The sequence below is a fragment of the Megalops cyprinoides genome, chromosome 17 (genome assembly GCF_013368585.1).
Source record: "Megalops cyprinoides isolate fMegCyp1 chromosome 17, fMegCyp1.pri, whole genome shotgun sequence".
NCBI classification, from domain to species: domain Eukaryota; kingdom Metazoa; phylum Chordata; class Actinopteri; order Elopiformes; family Megalopidae; genus Megalops; species Megalops cyprinoides.
Window position 1 is genome coordinate 7,741,619 of NC_050599.1, and position 24,557 is coordinate 7,766,175.

Below are 24,557 nucleotides of genomic sequence, written 5' to 3' on the forward strand. Positions count from 1 at the left end.
ACTGCCATCAGGAACAACGCTTAACCAAAGGTTTAGAACGCCACAGTCAATGACTAAGGTCATTTCTGTTTTTTTTTCTTATTTAACACACAAAAGTTCAAATCTCCTTATTAAGGTTTGATAGTGTGTTTTCTCTCATTTTACTTTGATTTAGCCAAAGGATAAAGCTACAATAATACTGTAACACTGCAAACTTTAAACATCAGGCGCACGCTTTCGAATCACAATTGCATTCAAGATTAATTTCGGCATAGAGGCAGTAGTTGCGTTGCACTATGTGTGCGTGTGTGTGAAATCACGACTGAACATGTGGCGCTTCGAGTGAAGAGCTTTCAGTCGTCAAAGTGTAAATAAAGAACACAGCGCATTGTTACTTCAAAGACTTACAAAAGCTTATACGATCGTATACGTATACAGATACGGTATTTTACCATTTTAAATACATTGCGGCGGTCGGTGGTGGTCATGCAAAAGGCACGACAGCAGAACGGAAAAATACGATGTTGCTTTGCACAGCCTCAATACTAGTTTGTGTCTTTCCGTTTTCAAATGAAAATCGGTGAATTACTATCCTGAAGCAAAAATATAAATCTAAAGTTACAATCGCATAAAACTCATTTATTGGCGAACTGCTATTTTAAGACAATTGTCTTCTTTCACAAGACATTAGCGTCCGTGGATATTTTTGCGTACATCGGCAAACTGCGTCTAGGGTGCATTCGTAAAAAAGCCTTTATTTAAAACAGATTTCCTAATTTTTTCAACTTTTCATAAATAATCACTACACTTTCATACACAATTTGTTACATTGCAGGAAACATAAACCGGTATACAGACACTGGAGTTGGTTACCTTTCAGTCGTGTTTCGGCGAACGCTTTAAAAGTTTGTTCGTCGCGGTTCAGAAGCGCTTTCCGGAGAGGAGAAAAAGGCTGCGTTTACACAATCCAGCAGCCTCCGATCGCAAACAGTCCTCACAGATTCCACGCCAAGGGAGCAACAAGTCGCTGCGGGTTGGCCATCCTGCGCGGGGAAGCGCTTTGGCTGAATGACAGGCACACGCATCCTGCCTCGGCAGGGGCATGCAGTGGGCTGGGACTACGCACCAGCTCCGTGATAGGACGGCCCACACGCTCCCCCCACCCCTGCTCAGAAACCCGCTCCGCACTTTCAGCTGCGGGTAACAGCTGGCGAGGCAACGGACCGTTTCCAGCAGGTCACCGCGCCAGGATGCGCAGGTGACATGACTGATAGGGCGCTTTCATTGTTCGCTTGGTCCCGGCCGGAGCGCCGACAGCTCTGTCAGTCTTAAGTTGGTCGCTTTTTTTCGGATGCGGTCCACGGCAATATTGCAACCAAGCGGGGAGCAAAAAATGCAGATGTTCTAACAGTCTTCGGAAAGAGGCAGCTGACGAGAAACCTACACGCCATACTCCCGCCCCATTAAGAACGAATGCCTAGGAATGAATGCTTTTTGAAGCTTTTAGATCACAGCTCATAACTTTGATGTGATGGATATCTTATTTTCCTATAAGACACTTTATCCAGGCCAACCTATACAGCTGAAAGCATGCATATTATCCATGTATACGGGTGGATGTTTACTGAAGCAATTGAGATAAAGTACCTTGCTCAGGGGTACAACAGAGGTGCCGACCTGTGAATCAAGCCTACAACCTTCTGATAACAAGTTCCACCCCTGGACTTCCACACCTCACTGCTGCTCCAACACATACAGCAAAAAAAGATCCTATCAGTTAGTCTTTCACAGTGTGGCAAAACCCTAAGTAATACCAAGTGACTGGGTACTGCTTTAGGGTTAAGAATCAGAGGTGGACTGATTATGAACAACAGAAAACAAAGTGATGAACAGAATGATTTTTATGATGTGTTCATAGTGGCTGGTGGGTGAAAAATAAACTGGACATCAGGTTTCATGAGTTTACCTCTGATTATATTTCACGAGCCAGTCAGCTAGGCGATCTTTTGTCCCATGATAATCACCACGTTGGGATCGGTTCCTTTTGTCCTTACCTTTATTCTGTAACCTCTCATTACAGCCCCACCCATCTTCTGCACTGCTCCAAAATTACAGATCGCTCTCAGCACATTAGAAGAATATTGTATTTAACTTAATAACCTGTTGAAATACTTTCCTTTGCTTCAGGTTTCTCCTATGTGCCAAACTTTTTTTTTTTTTTATTTTAACTCTGACGACATGAATGCACAATACTAGGAAAAAAAAGAGCAAAGATAGCCCATGCAAACCATTAAGTCACATTTGGAAAACATTTGCCCATGTCAAAATGCACAGTGTTAAAATGACTATCGACCACAACATCACAAACTGGGGGGGGGGGGGAAACACGAACCCTTCGTGTGGTGAGTTTTTTCATTTTTTCTTTTTTCCATTTCTCATCTTGCATTCATTGGGAATCTCTGGGTGCTTTCTACAGGTAGTATTCCACTCAGCAGGAGATTAAGCCCATCACACAGAGTCACAGCACGGGAGAGGCCGTACCTGGAATTAATTTCAGCTGTCTGCCGTCATCAGGATGCAGTTCACATCACAGAGCACGCTGTGCTTTAACTACACTGTGGTGCTGACTGCTGGTGAAACACATGCACACAGACTGCATGAGACTCTCAGTCAAAGAACTTGTACATTAATTGATGGATTCTTTGGTGCAGTGATTCCCGTCTAAGTAAGTTACAGCAGCCTAATCAGGTATTCCAAAATATGGTCCCCCCCTTTGTTGACAATGTTTTTCTGGGTTCACAGCTGTTGGTTAGCTAAAAAGAAAAGTTCCCCTTTGATATGATAATTTATTATATGCATTTGGTCATTTGTATTGTTCTATATTCATTATAGCATCTGCATCTGTTTTGCAGCTTGCCTTGCAGTTTCAATTGAAAGCTTATCTAAAACTCACACTCACACACACACACACACACACACACACACACACACACACACACACACACACACACACACACACTTGAACATGCAACCTGCTGGTTCCCAAAGCCTGTTCCCTGACCACTAGTCCACATTGCCGCTTCTGGATGTGTTTTTAAAATTATAAGTAGGAAAGCAGTTAGTGCTCATTGCCAAGCCAAATCTCTCTCTTAACAGCTGGTAAGCTGAGCACAAGGTGAGAAATTTAAGGGCTGATCTTCTGAATGAACAGTCAGGCACCAACAAATGCTGGTCAACTTTCAGGAAGCTGGAATTCCTCTTCAAATGTGGAAAACTATTGTACAGTATAATTACCCAGTGGACACAAAAGCAACATGTCAAAGAATGTCAATTACCACACTTCTAAAAGACGTTCTTTTCTGCTGTTGAGTCTTAGGGAAATTTCCCATGGTACTTACATGACCATTTGGCCCATTTCAGAGCTGTCAGTGAAGCACACAGAATACCATTCCTGCACTCAGATGTTAACTTAACAATATGCATTGTTTCCATCTCCTTTTTTAAAACCACATACCACATATATGTAATTATTTTGCTATGTTGACCACACTGGACAATCTGAGTTTCACACAGTTTTAAACATATGAAAAACCATTCATAAATATTCCCCCCGGCTCTTTGTGTTAATATGCTGTTCCCTTCAACAGCATAATGAGTAATAACTCCATTAATGAGTATTGTAGTACTGGGGACTTTTAACGTGGTGATGGTGTGGGAGATGTTCCCCGACCCCCCCCCCATTCCAAATTCATTTAACGTTATTCGACATGCATTCTCTCCCAATGACCATGTGGGACCAATTTCTCTGTGTACGCACTTGTTAGGGTGCACAGAATTACGTCTGCTCTGTAACCGGTTTCAGATGCTCTGAGCACGCTCGGGCAGTGCGGAGCGGGCCGGTAATGCTCCTCTGCTCTCCAAGCTCTCTCTCTCTCTCTTCTTTCCATTTTTTAGCTTTATGTGCACAATGACCTTTAAACACGATTTTAGTAATTATCAAATATTATATTTATGTTACAGATAATATTTGGTAAGACTCTGTAGATAATTTACCCATTTAATTTTACTGTAACTGCAAATAAAATGCAACTTCCCCAGCCTCATCTTGTTATATAGTTAATAACACAGAAGATGAGTTTATGATAATTATACACACCCTCAATAATCCTTGCCCTAACCCTTACCTCAAACTGAAATAAACCCTTTATATAACCACAAGCTTTTCCCTAACCTAACCCCACCCTAACCCTTAACCCCAACGCCAACCTTTTATGAAATTACAAGTTATGTACCAATGTGTACTTGCAGAAGCAATCACAAGTTATTTACTTGACTCCACTTTGGGTACATTTACTTCCATAGGTACATTACTAATTCAAAATAAAGTAACACAGTGGTAAACGAGGAGAAAAAAAAAAAATCACACATTAAAGCGGAGCAAAGTATGTGTTTCTGCCTTATTAGCTCAATCTGAATAAATGCCTTTACCGTTGAAGCGCAATGCTATTGAAGATTAAAACAAATCCCTGACAGGATTATCGCACTTAAAGCAAAATATATTATCATCCAACCCAGTCCGCCGAAGCATCACGTGTTGCGTTTCCAAGGTCATCTGAGCCGAGCAAAGATGCCTCTCTGAAACCAGCGCAAGGTCTTCCAGCTCCAGGAAATAACATCAAAGGGCACAGAGTGACTGGGCGAAGCCCTAATCAAAGTGCGCTGGTCCTCCACTGATCTTCCGCGGCTCATCAGCCTGACAGGAACAGCCAAACAAGCCCCCCTAAACCCAATAAGGGGGAATGTAGAATGAGGGGACTACAGAAACCCCCACCATGAGAGTTCTCAATTCTCAGAGGTATTTTGTAACCATTGTGGGGGGAAAAACCGTTTCTTAATCAAATGCTTTTAAAACAGTGCTGGGGTTTACTAAGGAGCAAAGCACTGCTACTCATACAAAAACATTTCATTGGAAGGCATGGGAGACACTCATGTTTAAACAAATGCAGTATGAACACCTTGTGTAGGCCACTCCAAGTCGCACATTCCGACAACATAAAACATCAAACAACTTAAAAAAAAAAAAAAACCACAGCAAAACAAAAACATACACAAAGGTTTCCTGCTCTAAATGAAACACGATCCAACATGTCTCTGATTTAAAAGCACACTTACAGTGTTTACGGTGATCTAACAGACTGCCAAGGAAAAGAAACTGGGCAATAAGGTGATCTGGGCAACAGGTAATCTTACTGACACGCATGGAAGGGAACCTGGCTGAGTAGGGGATTCAGCGGGCGCAGACACGGCCTTGCTCAGAACGGGCTGCGGCTTCTGTGCGCCTGCTTTTCGGAAACTGGCGGAAACCGAATCCATCTCGCACCTCCACGGTGAGGACAGACATCACCCGGCTGAGGAGCGCTCCGCAAACCCGGGGGGACACCCCGAACTTAAGGCCAGAAAAGAACACAATCTGAGTGGATTCAGAGTATCCTCCAGGGTGAAATACACACAAACGCACATACACTTACTCGAATTTGCTCTTTGCTTTCTCCTTGTCCAGAGAAAGGCATCAGCTCTCAGTAAATCACTTTTTCCCCCCTCGGAGACCTAAATTTCATGACTAAACACCATACCCATTACTGACGTGCATAAACTATACACTTTGCAATTGGAAATTTAACAAGGACACAGGAGGTGACCTGAATCCTTTGAAGGTTCAAAGTTTTGTTTGCCTGTCAGTCTTTTGAGTACTTTTGGAAGTATCTGAATGTCAAGTGATTTTTCATTATTAACAATTATGTGACGATTATTGTTTTGGGACAGAGGTAAGGGTGCCTAGAGAGTGCAATGCAGCCCCCCAATCACAAAATAAAGCCTCACACAAAGAGACAGATTAATGCCCCTGTCAACAAAGCTATCCAAGGCAAAAAATAAGGACTACAAATGGCAGTTTTGCACGCGTTTAACCTTTCTGACCATTTTACTTTAATGTGACAAGTCATGATATTGTATGTCTCTGTCCAGGTTTCAATGCCCATGTAAAGCTTTACAAACACCAACACTTTAAAACTGTGCTCATATAAATATCAGCAAACATAACGGTAAATCCGCTGCAATATGTATTAAGTGCTGTGACATCAGTGGGATGATAAAGTTGATTTTTCTACCCAGTGTAAAATTCCACATTTGACAGATCCCTGGAAGACATGTATCCACAAATGACATTCTGGAATTTTCTGTATGTACACATTTCACAGACACACAGACAGGCGCACACAGAGACACACACATGCGGACGCAGACAGGCTTGTAAAATATTGTGATGTTAAGTTTAAATAATTCAGCCCCATGGCACATCCAGGAATTTAAAAGGTTGTGACCCATTGATAAAATGAAGCACGAGCTGTGGAACATTCCCCACTGAAAAGAGAAAGGCATTTTCCACACAGTGCATCACTAAAAACCATCTGCATAGCAACTCAAAGGCCGTGCATTTCAAGCTTAAGAGGCTCTCCGTCAAGGATCAAGATATTATTTGGCAAGTTTACACAAATCCACAACAAAAGGTGTAAACTGTGACTGTTTTTCAGCTGTGGTATAGCAGGTCTCCTTTTTCTCATGCACTGAATCAATTCCAGGAGCAGGAGAAAACCTTGACATCCCATAGATGAGGTTTCACAAAGCCATGAAATTCCCTCATGTTGACAAGGTCACTTGCTTGGTCCAGAATCAACCACTCTGAAGATTTTTTTTTAGCAACTTCATTTTTTTTTGTTTGGAGGTGGGGGGGGGGGGGGCACTCAGCCTTTCATCTACACTAGCATGTTCTTGACATGTAGGTTCTGGGAGCAACACAGGTACCATGACTGAATTAACATAATGAAATGAAACTATCTACAATTTTCTTGTGGGGTTCTTTCAGATGCAATCGGAGTCAGTAAACTTGGCAAAATCAACCATCTTCATTATTTACAGTGTTCCATGATAAAGAGATGCAGCTAGGATCTGCCCCTTATACAACACTACTTCAGACACAGAGGTGTGAATTTTGTGCCACAGCGCAGCTTAACACACAATTGTGTTTCACAAATCAAAGCAATGTAAGATTAATGAGAAATAAAGTGGCAAAGCTGCTCTTAAGGCCCCTCCAAAGCCAGCAAAAAAAAAAAAAATTCTAAACAAGATACTTGAAACCAGAGAGAACTAGGGGGTGGGTGTTTGTGTGTTTGGGGGGGGTGCTGGGGCAGGCCCCCCCCCCCCACTTTTTCTATTGATACCAACTTACCTTGTTCCACAAGAAAACCACTACGTATCAGCTATCCAGGAGTTTATGATGGGAGGTCCCTGCTTTGTGTGTGTGTACACACACAGAGATAAAAGCTTTTCAGCGTCCAATTAAAAAAGGGGGTTCTGCCGTTGGTTGCACTCTGGAGGGTGATTCCCATTGTGGGACTGGCTCCAGCTCCAGGCCCACAAGCTGCTCTTCTCCTCCCGCAGCACAAAGGCAAAGGCTGCCCCCTAATTACTGTTGTTTTTACAAGGGATTTCGGCTGGTGTCGGGGCCTTTGGAGGGATGCTCCAAAGAGCATTCTTTCTGTCTTTGTCCCCTACGTATATCCAACCCCCCCCAACACACACACACACACACACACACACACACACACACACACACACACACTAATGCCAATGCTGCTGCCACCAGCCCTGTGAAAGGAGAAGTAACACAACCGGCCTGGGACTATTCCTCCTTCTCTCTCGCAAAAAAAAGGGGGATCGGAGAGCAGAAGAGGAGAGCACACGATTCCTAAAAGCCACTGGGAAAGGGAGCGGGGGGGAGAGAGACAGAGCGAGAGAGACCGAAGGACATGGATGAAGAGAGGGAGGGGGACAGAGAGGGGGGGGGGGCAACAAAGAGAGGGAGGGAGACAGAAAGAGAGGGGGGGGGGACAAAGAGAGGGAGGGAGACAGAAAGAGAGGGGGGGGGGGACAAAGAGAGGGAGGGAAACAGAGGAAAAGGGAGAGACAGACAGAGGGAGAGGGCCTTATTTGATCATGGGCTTGCTGAGATGCTAACGAAGGGCCCAGACAGGCAGACAGGGAGGGAGGGGCGGAGCGAAGGTGCAGGTGGGGGTGGGGGTGCTGGGGGCCAAACGGAAAGCGCTTCTTTGAGCACGAATCTAACGTTTGCTCAACAGGTCATCGCGGCCTTTGAGGAAGCGGCCAGACGCAGGCCGAGCGATCCCGAGCCCCTCTTCCCCCTCGCTGCCGCTCGGCAAACACAGTTCAGAGCCAGGCTGTTCGCACACCCAGCCTCTCCTGCCCTTTTGGGAGGGTGATGTCAAATTTCTCAAGGACGGTCTGACTCCGAGTGGCATAAATAACACAAAGTCAAATGGTAAAAAGAAGGGGTGTGGAGAATAAATGTGATGTTACTGCATTAAAACATCTGGGCAACTTCACTTCATACACAACTGAAACGCCATTTTATTTCTGCTATCTGTGGTTCATAACCTTTACTATAGGACAGGAACCACATCAAGGAAACATCATTTCCGAACAAGCATTTTAAGCTCATACTGAGATCGTAAAAACTCTGACTCAGTGCAGGAAGCTTGAAATCAAGTATCCATTCACTTCTAATTCACTGGAGAGAGGAAATCTAAGTTTCAGACATCAGAGGGAGTAAAGACAGACATGAAAGGGAGAGATCTCTGGCCTTGAGACGGTTTCACACACTTCACTGTGCTATACGCAAAATTTGCCTTGCCATTTAGTGCTGCTTCAAGAGTATCAGTCATCACACGCAGGGCTATGTTACTGGCTGAGTCTGTACATTTACAGAGGTTTACAAACTGAAATAGTGTGCAAGCCTCACATTCTCCATAAAACTCCGCTCCGGACTGCCGAGCTGATCTGGAGGGTGAGGCCAGTTGAAGGGTACTGGGCTTCCACACGCTGAAAGCTCTGACACTGTGCAGACACCAAAGCTCCTCTTAAAAAATAACTCATTTCTAATGAGCTCGCTGGCACCGGGGGACCAGATATTTATAGTTATTATTCTCCTCCCTACTTCACACCACGGTCGGGGTACAGCGCGCTTGTTCAGACTCCATGACGAAACAGCTCTAACTAAATGCCTAAGCTTTGCCTTTTATCGGGCTGAAGGACAGGTGAAGATTTGGGCTAATAACTTTGATTTGGCTTCACAAGAGAAGACACAGCCCTTTTCCACGATTGTGGGCTCACCTCAGGTAACGCGCTACACATAAACACATGGATAACTAGCAGCAGCGGTGCATAACTTAGTGCTTAAGGAGATGGGCTCATAAGCTGAAGATTGCAGGCTTGAATCCAGTGTGTCACAGACACTGTATCCCAGAGCAAGGTGCTTCGACCTGAACCGAGACGTTTAAAAAAAAAAAAAAAAAAAAAAAAAACTGGTGTTACATTGGAACAAAGTTGTGTTAAGCACACTGGACAAACACTTCTCCTAATCACATAAACATGCAATGCCCACATCGCACTGCTACAATGCTGGCCCCGGCCGATTCGGTCTCAGAGGTCCTTTCTTTTCCTCCCCTGGAATGAACGGCGTCCAAAAGAGCTTGGCGGTGCCTGCGAGCTCCCCGTGCCAGCCCAGAGCAGCGGAGTGACTTCATCCTGTGTCATCTCACTCAGCAGCCTGAGGACGAGGGGGGGTGGGGGTTGGGGGGGATTAGGCACCGGCCTGCGCTAATGGGCCCGGGTCGGGCGGAGCGGGCCGCTGGCATCTGCCTGTGTCACGCTCCCCACGGAGCACGCCGCGCCAGCGAGGCTGGACCCGGGCCTCCGCAGCTGCTTCCCAAGGACAGAAACGCGCTGACATTCGAGCACAATGACTGCTTCACGTCTCTCCCTCCCTCTCTCACCCCTCTGCTCGCTTAAAGCCGTTGCGTGGATATTGGATCTGTTCACACGCAGCTAATAATGTGCACCTTACACACATTTAGCTAATCAGGCTGAGCACAACACAGGCACAGCTACAACAGGCTCAGGCTGAGTGAGTAAATGGTGGGCAATGAGGACTTTTTTCCCACCATCATATGTCCAGCAGACCCTCCGTTCAGTCTAACGGCAGCAGGATTTGAGTTACAAAACCAGGCTACTGTTACTTTGTAATGTCTCGTACACAACAGGGTTTTGCTGTTAATTTCAGTGACAGCTGAACTCATCATGTGGAAGAACATCCGTGTGTGTGTGTGTGTGTGTGTTAGAATGAGTGTGTGTGGATGTGTGTGAAGACCAGTAGCGATTTGCTTTTCCATCTCACTGGTTCACTTCAAACAGGTGAAAACCTAAAGTGCAGAAACACCAGAGCCATTCCTGCCTTTTAGAGTCAGAGCAAAAGACTGCCAATACAGACCCCCCCAAAGCCCTACCCCCCACCCCTCAATGAGAAGCATTTTCCCGTCATCCCCAAGATGCTTGCAATTTAAACTAATCTTCCTCAAAAGGGCCGGCCAATCAGCAGCACGCTCAATGCATTTCTTTGCTGGTTGTCATGGGAGCCCAACAGATCCTTGACACGAACGCATTTACAAAACATCCATCATCGAGACAGGTGAAGTGCAAACATTTCACTGGAAGTACTGTATCAAATGCTTACACCGAAACGCCTCTGAAAAAACAAAGTGATCATAACCCCCACTCTACAGTGAAATGAAGTGAGGGATGAAGGCTTAAGTAATGTGCACTTGCAAGAATGACTTTAAGAATTATTTTACCAAACACCACCGGACCCTTCATTCTATATTTTCTTCATTTCTAAGTAGCAGTGTTTACATGCAGATGATGGTTTTAAAATGTGATTAACATGTAAACTGACAATGGAAGTCATTTATATACATATGCTTGTGGACAAAACACAGCACCTCAGATATAATCCCCGCCAAAAAAAAAAAAGTCTCAAGGATGGCAGGAAAACAAAACAGACGAGACTTTGACTGATTTCTTACCATGAGATTTCTTCGGCTTATCGCGGGGCACCGGCAGCATTCATCAGCGCAATACGCCGGGCTGCCAGACAGCGAGAGAGAGAGCGGGAATGTCAAAGTGAATACCAGCAGAGGAGAAAGGCCCTGTTTGGAGGGAACCCACACTCGCTGACACCGGCGTGGAGATGATGAATGTGCTCTTTGACAAATGCAAGCTATAAATACGTGCATGTGTGTACTCCTGTCCGTCACAATGACTCGGGGGCCCGGATCCCTGGAGGGGCGAGTGGTGCATCTCTGGAGTCGTTCTCCCAAAAGGTCACGGAGAAGCATGGAGCGACGTATGACAGCCTACCCACTTAACACCTCATTTCTAATGTTTCTGCCCCAGGGCCCAAACCAATAACAAAGCCATACATCAAAAGAAACTGATACTGTACCAGGAGTAAATGAGAAGTGCCTTTGTGTGCTGCGGAGAAGCACGCAGGTGCCGTTTCCCAAAACCATTCACTGAGTCGCCTGTGCTTACCTTTCCATCTTTATTAATATTCGTCTGAACAATGCAGATGTTTCAGAATGTGTGTTTATGTATGTATTTAATTAATTTAATTATTAACATACATAAATATGCCAAACGCCAACAAATACATGCCAGCAGAAGCATATGTATAATGAAGCCATATACACTCACCCGGGGTTAGCTAATGCTAATATCTAGCATGACGGTTTACGATGCTGTTTTTATTGTAGCCAATAAAGTCAGTTGACAATGGGATGGAGAGTTGCATTTTAAGTACATTTCATTTCATTCTGACAAACAGGCTCCTTTTGACTAATTAGACTTATAGCTATAAGTGTATGATGATTACATGCCTGTATTCAGGCTAGTAAATCACACCATATGAATGCCATTTAGCACAGAAATGTTACCGCTGCTGTAGCTAAAGCTATTGATCATTTTCTCAACTAAAAACCGGATCTTTGATGCTGTACTTTGTCCCAGACATATGCTTCAGTTAATTACCAGAGAAAAGGACAGGCACTGTAGTATGCAATATGTCACAGTAGTATGTAGTATGTCTAATTCTGACATGCAAGTTTAATATTAAGGTCATCAGCACTTCACAGATACTGCATTCCCAAACTTACAAATTTTCAAATTAAAGAATGCAGCAAACGGACAGACATGTTCTGGTCAATTACTGCATTCACTAAATCAGGAAATGGCTAAAGCAGGTTTTTTGCAGGTGTGTTTTTATTGAAGTGTGGAGCCAGAACAATTCATGAGATGGATTTGTGTGTACTGTAAATGTACATACAAATCCATAAATCACAGATTCAGATGGAAAATTCCACGCCCAAAAATGATGGGGCCCCATTTTAAGGATCTCAATTAATCTCCAAGCCATTAGCAGCCGACGGAAATTATTAGTGACAGGCTTATTGAGTTACATCATACATAAGGTCAGCAAGCCTTCCCAGAAGGCACTTTCCAAATTATAATGAGGCTTTTTCCCCCCTCAAAGCATGCCTGACTGTTTCTTCTCTGAACCAGTACACAACAGAGTAGTACCTCAATAGCTAGCACTGAGGGGCTCATAAACTATTGGCCAGCCACAATGGCTGGCACGGGTTCGATATGCCCCCATAGCACCCAGCTTTGTGTCAGTGCCTGTGAACACTAGTTTCACCGAGCTACATGCCAAAATAGCCTTTAAGTGCACACTCACAAAACTGCAAAAAAGGAGACTGCCAATACAATTTTAATACATAGTTGTTTTTTGTCCCTTTTTGTCCCCTTGCGTTCTTAGCTTATTCATTCCTGAAACCATTCAACTGACTCATTGGACATTAAGTGGGTGATTTCTCTGTGCTGCTCAATAAAGCCATTAGCAGTGCTGTGGACAGGCCGTTCTGATGTGACACTTTAAGGTTTCCAACAGCCTACCTCTGGGTAGCTGTGCCATCACATACTTCCACCGTTCTCTCGCAACATTACCATTACATTATTGGCATTTTAGCAGACGCTCTGATGCAGACCGACTTACATTGGTTACGAACAGTGAGCTCTGAGCCGTAAACAGGCCAGACGGAATAATTTGGGAGAGAGGTCGCCCATTCATTCCGAACACAATGCGTTCCGCTGCGGCACTTCACACCTTTAGAGGAGTAATTATAGCAGTAAATTACCAGGATTTACGAGTTACGGTAAATCACTTTGTTGATCTGGATAATAAGCCTCATGCTCTGAGACGGGAAGCACTCCTGAGCCCCCGCAGTACAGTAATTGAGTGGGTTGTTAATGTCACTCACAGGATAATGCAGAGGAAAACAAAGATTTGCCTTTACGTTTTTTTTTTTTAATAGAATTAGACTTTGGTATGAGGGAAAAAAAAAGCACCAGAACACCCATTTTCGTCCATTTCCATCACTTTATGGCTCTTTAAAATGGAAAAGAAAATGAAAAGTTGTCTAATACAGGCACGGTAGCTTGGCTTGTAAAAAGAAACAACTGTCACACAATCGCATTAGTGTTATAAAGTAAAAAAAAAGAAAAAAACGGGGATGGAGAAAGAACAACTTGTGCTGTAATGGTGTTTAAGTACTTTTCCAAACATTTGAAAGGAGTCTTCTCACAAGCTTCAATTGGCTCAGATATTTGAAAACTTTTTTACAGCAGCTCCATGTCAGTTTTATGGTCCAAATCTTGCCCAGAGAAGCAGAATGGATGCCTTTATAAACTCCACCCCCTGAATTTGGGCTTTTTTCTGACAAATGTCTCTTAGCAAGCGATCGAGTGAAAGTCTCATTCTCTCCTCACTGTGCCATTGTTGTGGAGCCACACTAAATATTTACTCTTCCCAGCTTTCTAAAAGGAGGATGAAGGGAGCCCCCTTTGTACTGATGGGGTTAGAGGTACACTGCTCTTTCCTGGCTCCAAACACTCAGCCCAAAGCAACCTCAACCATTAATTACCCTTTAGAGATTAGAGGAATTTTCTGGTATGACAATCTGTTTAGATGGATGACCAATGGTCTTGTTACCACAAAAGCCCAAACACATTTTAATAACCGTAAAATGAACCAAGATCTTTGAGCATTTCCCAAGTGTCTTCTCTTCAACCGCAACATACTGAAGCAACAACTATATTGAGAAAAAAATAAGACAGTCTCAAAGGCAAAGGAATACAACAACTTGGGAAAAAATGCTAAGACTTCATGGATAATTTACCCATTTCTGGTATTGATGGGCTGGCAAATCCTGTGAATGAATGGAGTCCAGCAGGGTACCACTGCCTTTAAAAGCCAATAGAAACTCAGTCTTCTAAGAAACGTTAGCCAATCAGGCAAGAGTGAGAGGTATCCCATTTTTTTCCAGAGATGGTGAACAGCTACCGGTAAATAATGGAAAAAGGCAAACAGTTATTTTTGGAGAAAAATGTGCTCTTTGGTCCATCAGTCTGTAATTCAGTATTTCATTTTGAATTTACTGTCCAATCCACCAGCTCAAATATGTGCTCATAGCTTGGAAGAATCATAAAATACCCGCTCATCTGAAGGTTTGCTGTCGCTTGCTGGAAACAGCTGTAAAAGTCCACACACTGTCTTGCTCATGCTGCCAGTGTTTAAACCGTCTCCGTATATCCTGGCGGGAAATCCGCGATTTTGCCATTTCTGGCAGAACTCAGTGTGTATGGAGCTTCAGAATGCGGAGGAAACCGTCTCTGGCCACACACACTCCCTAAGTAACCAGCCCCTCCACCATCAGGCACAGATTTCAGGCTTTGTTAGGGAAAACCAAGATGGCATCCTCCACTTTACCCTCTGCTCCCGTACGCTGTTGAATCCATGAGCCTGAGTAGCTGAACGCTCTGGCTTTTTATGACATGAACACATTTATACTTTATTAGACTCTTTGTAATTCTGGAAAATGCTACCAACCACAACCGAAGGAGAATATCTTTGTCTGTAAATGTCTAAAGGACAGCAAGGAAACCTCACTTGAAAGCAAGTGCAACTACTTGGACCCTAAACCTCTACTTGACTAAGGTCAAATAACCACAAAAATACTTTACATATACACATATTCTACCACTCTTCATAAGTGCTAACTGTGAGGCTACAGAAATTGAAACTTACGACTCCAAATGAAGGTGAATAATACAAAGGTGCTGTAGGTCTGTATGATGAGGTAGCCTAAAGCTAAAGAAACAAGCTCTGCTCTCTTCACAGATCTTTAGAGAAATCTGGGTTTAAGGCACAGAATGTATAAATCACACCCAGTTACATGACAGCCAGGAAAGAAGCAAAAGCTACACATGTGAAAATGGCTGTAGCACATTTTTAAGGATTGTACGCTGACTGTCTGTGAAAATAATCCTCTGAATAACTGAGTTTCCTTCCTTACCGCCTGTACATGAAAACTGGGGAGCCCTTTGTGAGATTGTTTCAGATTGTCCTGAGGGCCGAGACTCCATGTGAAGAGAGTGGTTTTGTCTGAGTGGGTTGCAGCCTTTTCAGAAAAAGAGAAGTATAAGCACACCGCTGACTGACACAGGGCAGACTATCCAGGAAAAAAAAAGCAAATTGTTAAAGGACAAAACACCAGAGGCACAATGAGCTCCAAAATATTAGTCCCTCTCAGGTATTGAATTTGTCTCACAAAAAAATATCATTTTAAGGGCTCAGATATTTGAAGACTTTTAAAAAAGATTATTTTAATGTAATAAATGAGCACTGTTTCACTGCCTTCTGTTTGATACATTTTGAACATTCTGAAATGCATCGAGTGAAGTAAATACAAGGGGTTTATTCAGTTATCCGCAGGTGATAAGAGCCGGGAAACAGTCTCACGAGTTACAAGAAGTCAAGGATGTGCTGAAAGCACAGGGAGATGTGAGGAAATGCAATCTCCGCGTCGGCCCTCTGAAAAGCACCATCTGGAGGGTTCTGGATCTTTGGGTCCCGATGCCGTCAAAATGAAGACCAGAAACAAGTGTGCTGGGGGGGGGGCAATGTGAACCAAATGAGGCCTGGCCTGACATCACACCAGAATAATGCATGTCCTCTATGCCACCAAGACACATGCATATAGCATTATAACTCTGCTCAGATCATGGAAGAGTGGCACCCATAGCATTGCAGTGTAACGGCAGACCAGCAGTGTAGCACAGTGGTAAGGAGCAGGACTCACGACCGAAAGGTTGTCAGTTCTATTCTCCACTGGGATACTGTTGTTGTACCCCTGGGCAAGGTACTTAACCCAGAATTGCCACAATAATCATCCAAATGTATAAATGGATAACATTGTAAAAAAAACTAACCTATGTAAGTTGCTCTGAATAAGAATGTCTTCTAAACTGCCAATAATGTAATGTAAGGTAACGGTTTACAAACTACACATGAATCCCAGAGGCTGCAGGTTCCACGTGGAGGTGAGGTACTGCTGATATACATCGAGAATATGGAAAACACTATGAAAATTAGCCTGAATAGGAGGATATGATAAGCCAATAAGAAAAATAATAATCATGATAGGCATCACGCAGATGGGGAGCACAAAGAACAGAGATATTAGTACTAGGAGACAAACTAACAGTGTGTTTCAAATTTATCATTACAATTAATGAACAACTGGTCAAGTTTGGACAGATATTTCATTCAAATTTAAACAAACAAACAAAGATGTGAAGAAAATGTCTTCAGCCTAGCTTCCCTTGTGGAGGTCGCATACACGAGTATGAACCTGTCCACTGCATTTGCCTTCTTCACAAGATAGCATTTTGCAGATATGGAAGTACACAAACAACGCCTTGCCTCACAAACTCGCCGGCAAACACTAACAAAACGCATCCAGGTTCTGCAACTTTCTTCCTATTCTTTCCGCTCAAAGAAACCCAAACAATCAAGGTTCACTGGAAAGGATTCTTTAGCGTGGGGCTTCAAAGCACTAAGTACATACTGTAAGTAAACATTTCAGCCCATTCATTAAGCAAATAAAAGCGCACATTATTCAAGGCCTTAGGTGCTCATGGAGTTTACAATGGTAAATGATCAAAGGGTGTCCCTGGCTAAGAATGCCAGCTTGCCAGAATGCTGTTTATAATCAACGCCTACAACTGGAGGGTCAACACAGCTGCTTCATTTCCCTAAAGCCAAAGTGTCTCTGAGTGAAAATAGAGGCTCCTCCAGCTACGTCCCGATTACTGTACATCAGCCCACTTAAAAAGAATCACTGCAGCTGCGCTGGGAAGGTGTGCTGTGTGGCTTTGAACGTGGAGAGTCGTTAAAGGACTGCAACCTACGCTTCCACTGGTGTGCGGATTAGTAAATGTACATAGTTTATATTGATCGCCTTTGTTTCAACTGCTGTGTGAAAGAGCCCCTAAAAAGCAAACATGAACACCTGCGCGCTGCATGTGTGCTGCCTGGCAAAATGGATCTGTGGGCCAGTCATAAAAGCACACAGTGTGATCCAGGGTGGAGCTTCACCGGGTCTCGCTGAGTGTCCGACAGAGACATACTGGAGGTGCGGCCGTTTCAGTGCCAGACACAAAGGCCTCATCTAAAACCTTAGCTTTCGAAAACACCTGCAAATATGACAGGCCAGTTTCTGTCTTCTGGCATTGTGTATTTCAAAGCTGTTCAGAATCTGAACGGGGTTATGTAAAAGCGACACATTAAAGTATTTTTTATAAAATATATTAAAGTATTCTGCTGAAGTTTGTGAGGGGAACATTGCAGGCATATGTCCTTCAAGTGGAGCACACAGGAGCATGCCTGTGATCACCGTGGATCACAGAGAGAAGACAGGTGGCGTTTAACCCTGGCTCTGAGTAACGTAGCTAAGCAGAAAAAGTATTTCCACTTCGGAGAGCCGTGCCTGGACAAGTCGCAGGGATGCCGGGGGCGGGGAGAATCGAGAGCAGCAGGGAGGGGTCTTGGAGCTTCTAAGGGACCTTTCAGGCACTGTTCCACTACACATGACTTTACACTATTAACAGAATTTTCAGACAGTGCCATTTTTTTTTTTTAAGTTTTTTTTTGAGGGTGTCAAACTACATCATGACGCTTTACCCCCTTTGGTAAGCATTAGGCCTTTGTGTGCACGTATCATTAAATGTAATAAATCAGTCATCTTTTTCTACACCATCAAGCCTATATCGTTAACATTGGGAATAATATAAACAACTTCCTATTTTCCTATATTTAGAGAAAGTATGTAAAAATAAAACACAATGAAAATACCCCTAATAATGTGCTTATGCCTAACCCCACACCAGAAAGGACCACCCCATTTTTGATTCTGTATTAAAATACCAGGGAACAACTCCCACCTGCCCTTCCTGCAGTTATGCCAATACCTTGTCTTTGGTTGCTGGGCAACACAGGTGTGTTTTCAAAAAGAACCCAGGGGCACACCCATATATCTGGACCCTTTGTGCAGACTCACTGAATATGCTTACATAAGACAATGATGATAGCTGTCCAGCAACAACTTACCAGATGCATTTTGCAAACCTACAGCAGTTTGGTTACAAGACTAGCTCCCCAACCTCCACACCACACTGAATCTCCCTACAGAGAGACAGGGGAAGCGGCAGCAGGAGAGTGAAGGACCATAACAGCAGGTATGAGCAGGTAGGATGATGAACTATCGGCTATTGATAATGCAGAGGAAGGAGTATGCATGGTGATGTACCACAGGCTGGTGATGAGACAGTGAGTCTTCATAAAATTCAAAGCAGGAGAAGCCATCATGTATTTCCAATGGCTCTCATCTGAACCTATGAATGTTTTTTTCTGAGATCAGCCAATGTTTTTGATTGGCAGTGGTAACCACCAATCAAAAACATTTCCCGTTTCCCGTTGCTATACTTCACCAGGAGGCAAAACAAGTCCGAGCAATGAAAGAATGAAAGAGCTAAAAAGGAGTCATTGTTTTCAGCGCCTCACGCTGGCAGTTGTCCTGAACAGCATTCAGAAATCGTATCCGCCAGCAGTGTCAGGAGGCAGAAGGGGATTATTTCAGAACTTACCAGGGCAGGTGGGCCACTCTACCAGTGCTCGTCATACATTCGGATCTCAAAGGTCTTCACTGAAGATTAACTGTGGAGTACAAAGCAAACAAATACCACACATTTTAAAAGCTTCACACCACAAACACCATTTATATTCAAAACTAACAAAAAATCATTCATTTGAGATTGAGAATTTAGGTATCCGATATCGTTCACAAAGATCTTTCTGCCCGAATTCCAAAAGGAAGAACGGTATTCTATTATCGTTCTAACGCTCCTCTGAGGCCAACACCAGGTTAAGATAAAAATATATATATATGGATTCTCGTCAACCTGTTTCTCAAAGGAAGGCTGTCCAATTTGTCTTTTGAAAATTTTCAGAAAAATGTGCCGTTTCATATTATGTAATGGAGGGTAATGAAGCATGATGGGGTCTGTAGTGATCACATGACGGCCTCGCTGTACTGAATGTTCTAAACTACGCATCCCAGACCTAGCTATTGAGTTACACTTACATGAACAATATATCTGTCTGGGCCTGTAACCCAAAGGTTGCATGCTCAAATCCCTGGTGAGGCACTGCTTTTGTACCCCTGAGTGAGACACTAAAGCTAAATAGCAGCAGTAAATATCCAGCTGAAAAAACGGGTACTTGTGACAAAACACTCAATAAGGCAAAACCAAAAAAAAATGTCATAGTGACACTGTAGTAGAGGAAAGGTAGTGTCTGCACATGATACTTTCCAATGTACAAAGCAAGAAGGTGCTGCCTCACACTTTGCAGTCTCTGTCCTACAGACATTAAGACAAATTCATCAACAACAGAATAAAACAAAAAATGTTTTAGTACTTGTGCCCACACGTGAAAACACCACTCACTTCAGTAACAACTGCTATTGCAGTTTAGCTATAGTTTAAACTACAAGCATTAATGCCAGCACATTTATAAATTTCAAAAACACAATGAGCAGCTTGAAAATATGTGACTGCTGCTCACTAGTGAGACAAAAAACTACCATCAAATAAAATTCAAATGTGAATTGACATGGACAGCACAAAAACATGACATTTTGGAATCCCTCCCACCCCCTAGTAAAAAGGTCTAGCATGAAAATCTCAGGCATATTTTCAAACTCCACATATTTTTTGTCTTTGCCAATACGCAGGCCAAACTATCGGGGAAAAATTGTTTTAATTGGGCATAAAGAAAGAAGTGTGACAGGTTTCCTGGGGTTTTAAAGGCTCCCCCCTCACGGACACTCCCATGCTAATGGCAGCTCCCTGCCTCGATCACCTTGACCTCAGCGAGGCGGGGTCGCCAGCACCCCGCCGCTCTCGCGCTCTTAATAAGGTCGCGGGGTCGGCGTGAAGATTACCGGCCCGGGACGAGGCCGCCGCACCCCCTCCGGTCCGAGCACCCGAATCCCCGGCGCCCGCTTACTGTAGAGGGGAACCCCTCCCCCCCCGCCCGGAGCCCCGCGAGGGGGGGGGGGGGGGGGGAGACGTTCCAGCGCCGAGGAGCGGGGCAGCGGTCAGCGCGCACATATGGTCTACATCACTGATAACAGCCTGCGCAAGGCCCTCGATGGGGGGGAGACCGGAGGCGGGGAATGGAGGAAAGAGCGGAGACACCGGGGCTACGTCTCGCTGCCAGCGGCCCCTTTGCAGGGGCTTCCAAGGGCCCAACGTGTAGGGGGCCCTTTTCATGATGTCTTAATGGCTGAGATACCAGTACAATTTCAGTACAACTGCATGGCATTTACATTTTGAGTATGGAGCTGTCCCTGATTTTTGCCTTGAGTCTATCCCAGCTAACTAATGCCTTCTCTGACAAACAACTGGTTTATTGTGGATATCCCTGATGACAGTGTACTGTGTGGTGAGGGTTTGCAGCCTTCAGGAATGGAGATGATGATATAAGGTGTGAGATGGAACTGTGGGACTGTGATCATTACATTTACATTTATTCGTTTGGCAGAGGCTTTTATCCAAAACGACTCGCAAGTCAGGTACAGTACAACACAAGCAAATAGTTATACAAGGAGTCAGCAATGTTAGAAGTGCTGCATGACCAAGTTTCAATAGTTGGCCAGACAAGGCACAAGCTAGCTAGTAGAGAAACGAGTGCGTGAAACCATAGATTTGAATTTTTTAAAGGAAAACTAAGATTAAGACATAAGAAAGTGCTTTAAGAATGTAGTGTTTCAGGTGTTCAGGTGAGTGTGGAAGAGCTGTGACTTCAGATGGTCCTGTACGAATGGGACCATGCAGCTAACATCACAAAAGCGTGCACTATGGCAGAGCAGTCAGACAGGAAAGCAGGCTTCTTAATGTTTGCAAAGAGAGAACACTAACACGAATGGCAAGTCACATGCAGGTTAAATTAACATCTCAGTTCTGGGGGCCTGTATACATGTATTGCATTAAAACTTAATCTATCAGGTCTCCTATGTGACAAGGGGGTGCTGTGGAGTTTTTGGCTATGATGTCATTCAAAAGATGCAGGTTTACAAGCATTAATGACTTCAGTTTTCAGCTACATGCAGCCAACAGCTGGCTTCATGAACAGAGGGGTCAGTGTTGTGGGGTTTGTGCCCCACAGATATGTACCTCAGATGAATAATACATGATAATACATATGCAACAGTTACTGTAATGTTTAAGGTATCTGGCTCTTACTAAAGAAGTTTAGCAATCAATTAATGGCGGACATTCAGTGTGGCAACACCATGCAAACCTCAGACGTTACCAGTCTTTCTTAGGTTTGCTGGGTCGCTGCCAAATTAAAGTACTGCATGGGCAACTCAACAACAAAAGTTAAAAAAAAAAACTTCACATTTGTGAAAAATAAAAGCAGGTGCTCCTGGAAATGGAATCCATCCCTCCAGTCCTCCACTAATGCATAGAAAGGCCTCAGTCTCCCCTCCCTGGCTGAAAGCAATGTCTGACCACAAAAATATACTGCAAGCTCAGGGGAAAGCCATCATTTCTCACTGACACATAAGGGCTGTACAGACAAAAAAATTAAACTTGGACACAGTAAAGACTCCATAATACCATAAAGTTGTTGTACACTGCTTTTTATGGTGGCAGCTTTCTAGCCCCCTCTCTCTCTTTTTGCATCCTGGATATGCACATATATAACCCCTTTCTACAGGAAGCATGTGGAGTGTATTAGAGGAAGGAAAGGAAAATCATTAGCAGTTGACAAGAAAATAAATCTAGTCTCAAAAAAGCACGTTTTACAGCACAAAACAGGAAAGCCAAGTTATAAAAAGCATTACTCCACACAACTATTTGTTGTGGTTACAACTGCCATTATTTTCAGCAAATAATTATTTTAAAAAATATGGACTGCCCCCTTGAGTCCAGGTATCTACTTATGGGTATGTAATGTTAGGTGTATCACAAAACTAACATACCCATAATGTCAATGATTTCAGCACAACCACACAAATCTGAATTCTGTATTGGAAGTACTCAAAAGAATTCCAAACAAACAATAAATTTTAAATAGTTCCAAGTTTCCAAAAGAAACATTACAGCACAATCTCCGTAGCATGCATAGCTGAGAGGGTCAGTTTTGCCCTTCCCAAACCTCATACAGCTTGTGATGTCTAAACATGTAACCAGAAAACAAAAAATATGTATTCCTCTATTAAAGAACAATCATATTTTTAAGGTTCAATAGTCTTATGAATATCTTCACTGCACACATTTGAATGACTTTAGCGAGATACACATTTTCATACCAACTACTGAATGACAATAAAAAGTTATGACAACGAGGAAAAATGAGAGATGTACCCGGAAAGGTCGGCTGATGTTGGATTTGTGTGCTTGTATTACAACATCATCTCTAGAACAGCTGAGAGAATGAGCAAACCGGGCTACACAGAGCAAACACATCTACACAACTTACCCTTTCTCACGGGTTGGGTAAGACACATCTGCTTCGCACATGCAAATGGCGATATCAATTAAAAGTGGAAAAACATCATTTCTTCATCTCAGCTAAAACTTAAATTCTTAAAATAATCCTATAACCAGTTACTGGACACAGGAGTTCTGGAAAGCAAGAAGGGGGTATTTCCGACGAGTCACCTGTACAACTGCGAATCATGTTTTTGCTGTGACTCAGCTTAGGCTTTCTCAGCTGACAATTTTAGCCGAATTACGAAGAGTGATTACAAGTTCAGGTGACACAGTCTGAAAATGTATCTCACAAATTATGCAGTGCACATGTTTGCATTTATTAATACACACCCAAACACTGTATATAAGGCACACTTTATGAAACATATAAGAACACAGTTATATAAGTACATACGACCACTTCTACATGCGTACAGATAAATAAGGTAAAACTCGCATATGACTTTAGATCAAACGGACCCATTTAACCGTGCGTGTGCACACTGCAAATAACTTCCAGCTCGCCCTCGGATGGAGGCTGCAGCCACAGCATGGTGCCGACCAATTACTGCAATGAAGCCGCGCTCGATTCACAGTCAGCCCTCATTTCCAAAAGAGTCACTTCACATCAAGGCCAAGCTCCAGCTGTACAGGGCTGTACTGTGCTACAGAGCTATGCATTGTTTTATGCGAGGGCGAAGCGGCCTGGTTTCCACATCTACCTGAACTTCATTCCTGTGCTGCCAACACCGATAGCCTTCACCGATTCTTAAGAAAATCCCATCTGCATCACGGCAGTTAGTGCATTACACTGAATGCCATAAAGACTGGCATTTTAAAACAGTGTGTGTGTGTCAACTTACAATGATGTGTTTTAGTTAAATAAAAATAATGCAGAATAATGGGTTCAAATCCAAGTGGCTTTGACCCCTAAACTGAAACACTGGCCACAGTGTGTATGTAGATATACAGAACTTCCACAGGTTGCTCTTTTTTCTCTGACAGAAATTAGGAAAAAAATAATTGTATCCCAACACAGTTATGAGCCTTTCCGCTTCATTCTGCATATTAGTGTAAAAAAATCCCAGCCCAACCGTCCGTTCATGTGTCCAGTCCGCGACGGAAAAACAAAGAGACGGATTTCGATAGTTCCGACATATCTGTGGTTTTCGGCCTCTCTTAGGTGTAAACAGTTGCTTCCAAATGGCACAGATGTGACCTATTCATTTCAGCTCCTTCGGGACTAATAGGATTCTCTGCACAGCAAACATCAGAATTCCGCAGCGGAAGGATCCTCGATCCCTCTCCCGAAAATTCCTGGCCCCCAGCATCCCCACGCCGCATTTCTGGCCCCTCGCCTTGGTAACTAAATCCCATGAGAGGGGGAGAGGGAAGCGAGGCCTTTCCCGAGCTGTCCTTTACACTGGAAAACCATTTTGAAGAGGAAAAAAAAAAAAAAAAACCTTTCAAATTAGTCTGAAATTAGAAAATTTCAAAAGAATGCTTATGTATTTGCAATGGCCTTTGTGCCTTTGTGTGTTTAAATGGAATTAAAAAGGGAGAGGGGTGAAACCATGGCTCGTCTTTGCACACAGAATGCTAGCAATGGACTTTTTCCTCTGCATCTCAAAGTAAACTATTTGTACGCAAGCATATCACATCTCCACTCC

The 24,557-nt window shown here is 43.5% G+C and overlaps 1 protein-coding gene across 4 annotated transcripts in view; it reads right to left on the reverse strand.

Annotated features, from left to right (window-relative positions):
* The window catches only part of disp1 (dispatched homolog 1 (Drosophila)), a 74,600-nt gene that overhangs the window by 26,125 nt on the left and 23,918 nt on the right, over positions 1-24,557 (reverse strand). For 3 of the 4 annotated variants that reach the window (XM_036549681.1, XM_036549680.1, XM_036549682.1), the window contains one exon: positions 18,991-19,060. The gene's annotated coding sequence lies outside the window, so the exon portion shown is untranslated. Of the gene's footprint in view, positions 1-852; positions 1,008-18,990; positions 19,061-24,557 lie in introns of those variants that run through there. The other variant, XM_036549683.1, reaches the window with a different exon arrangement.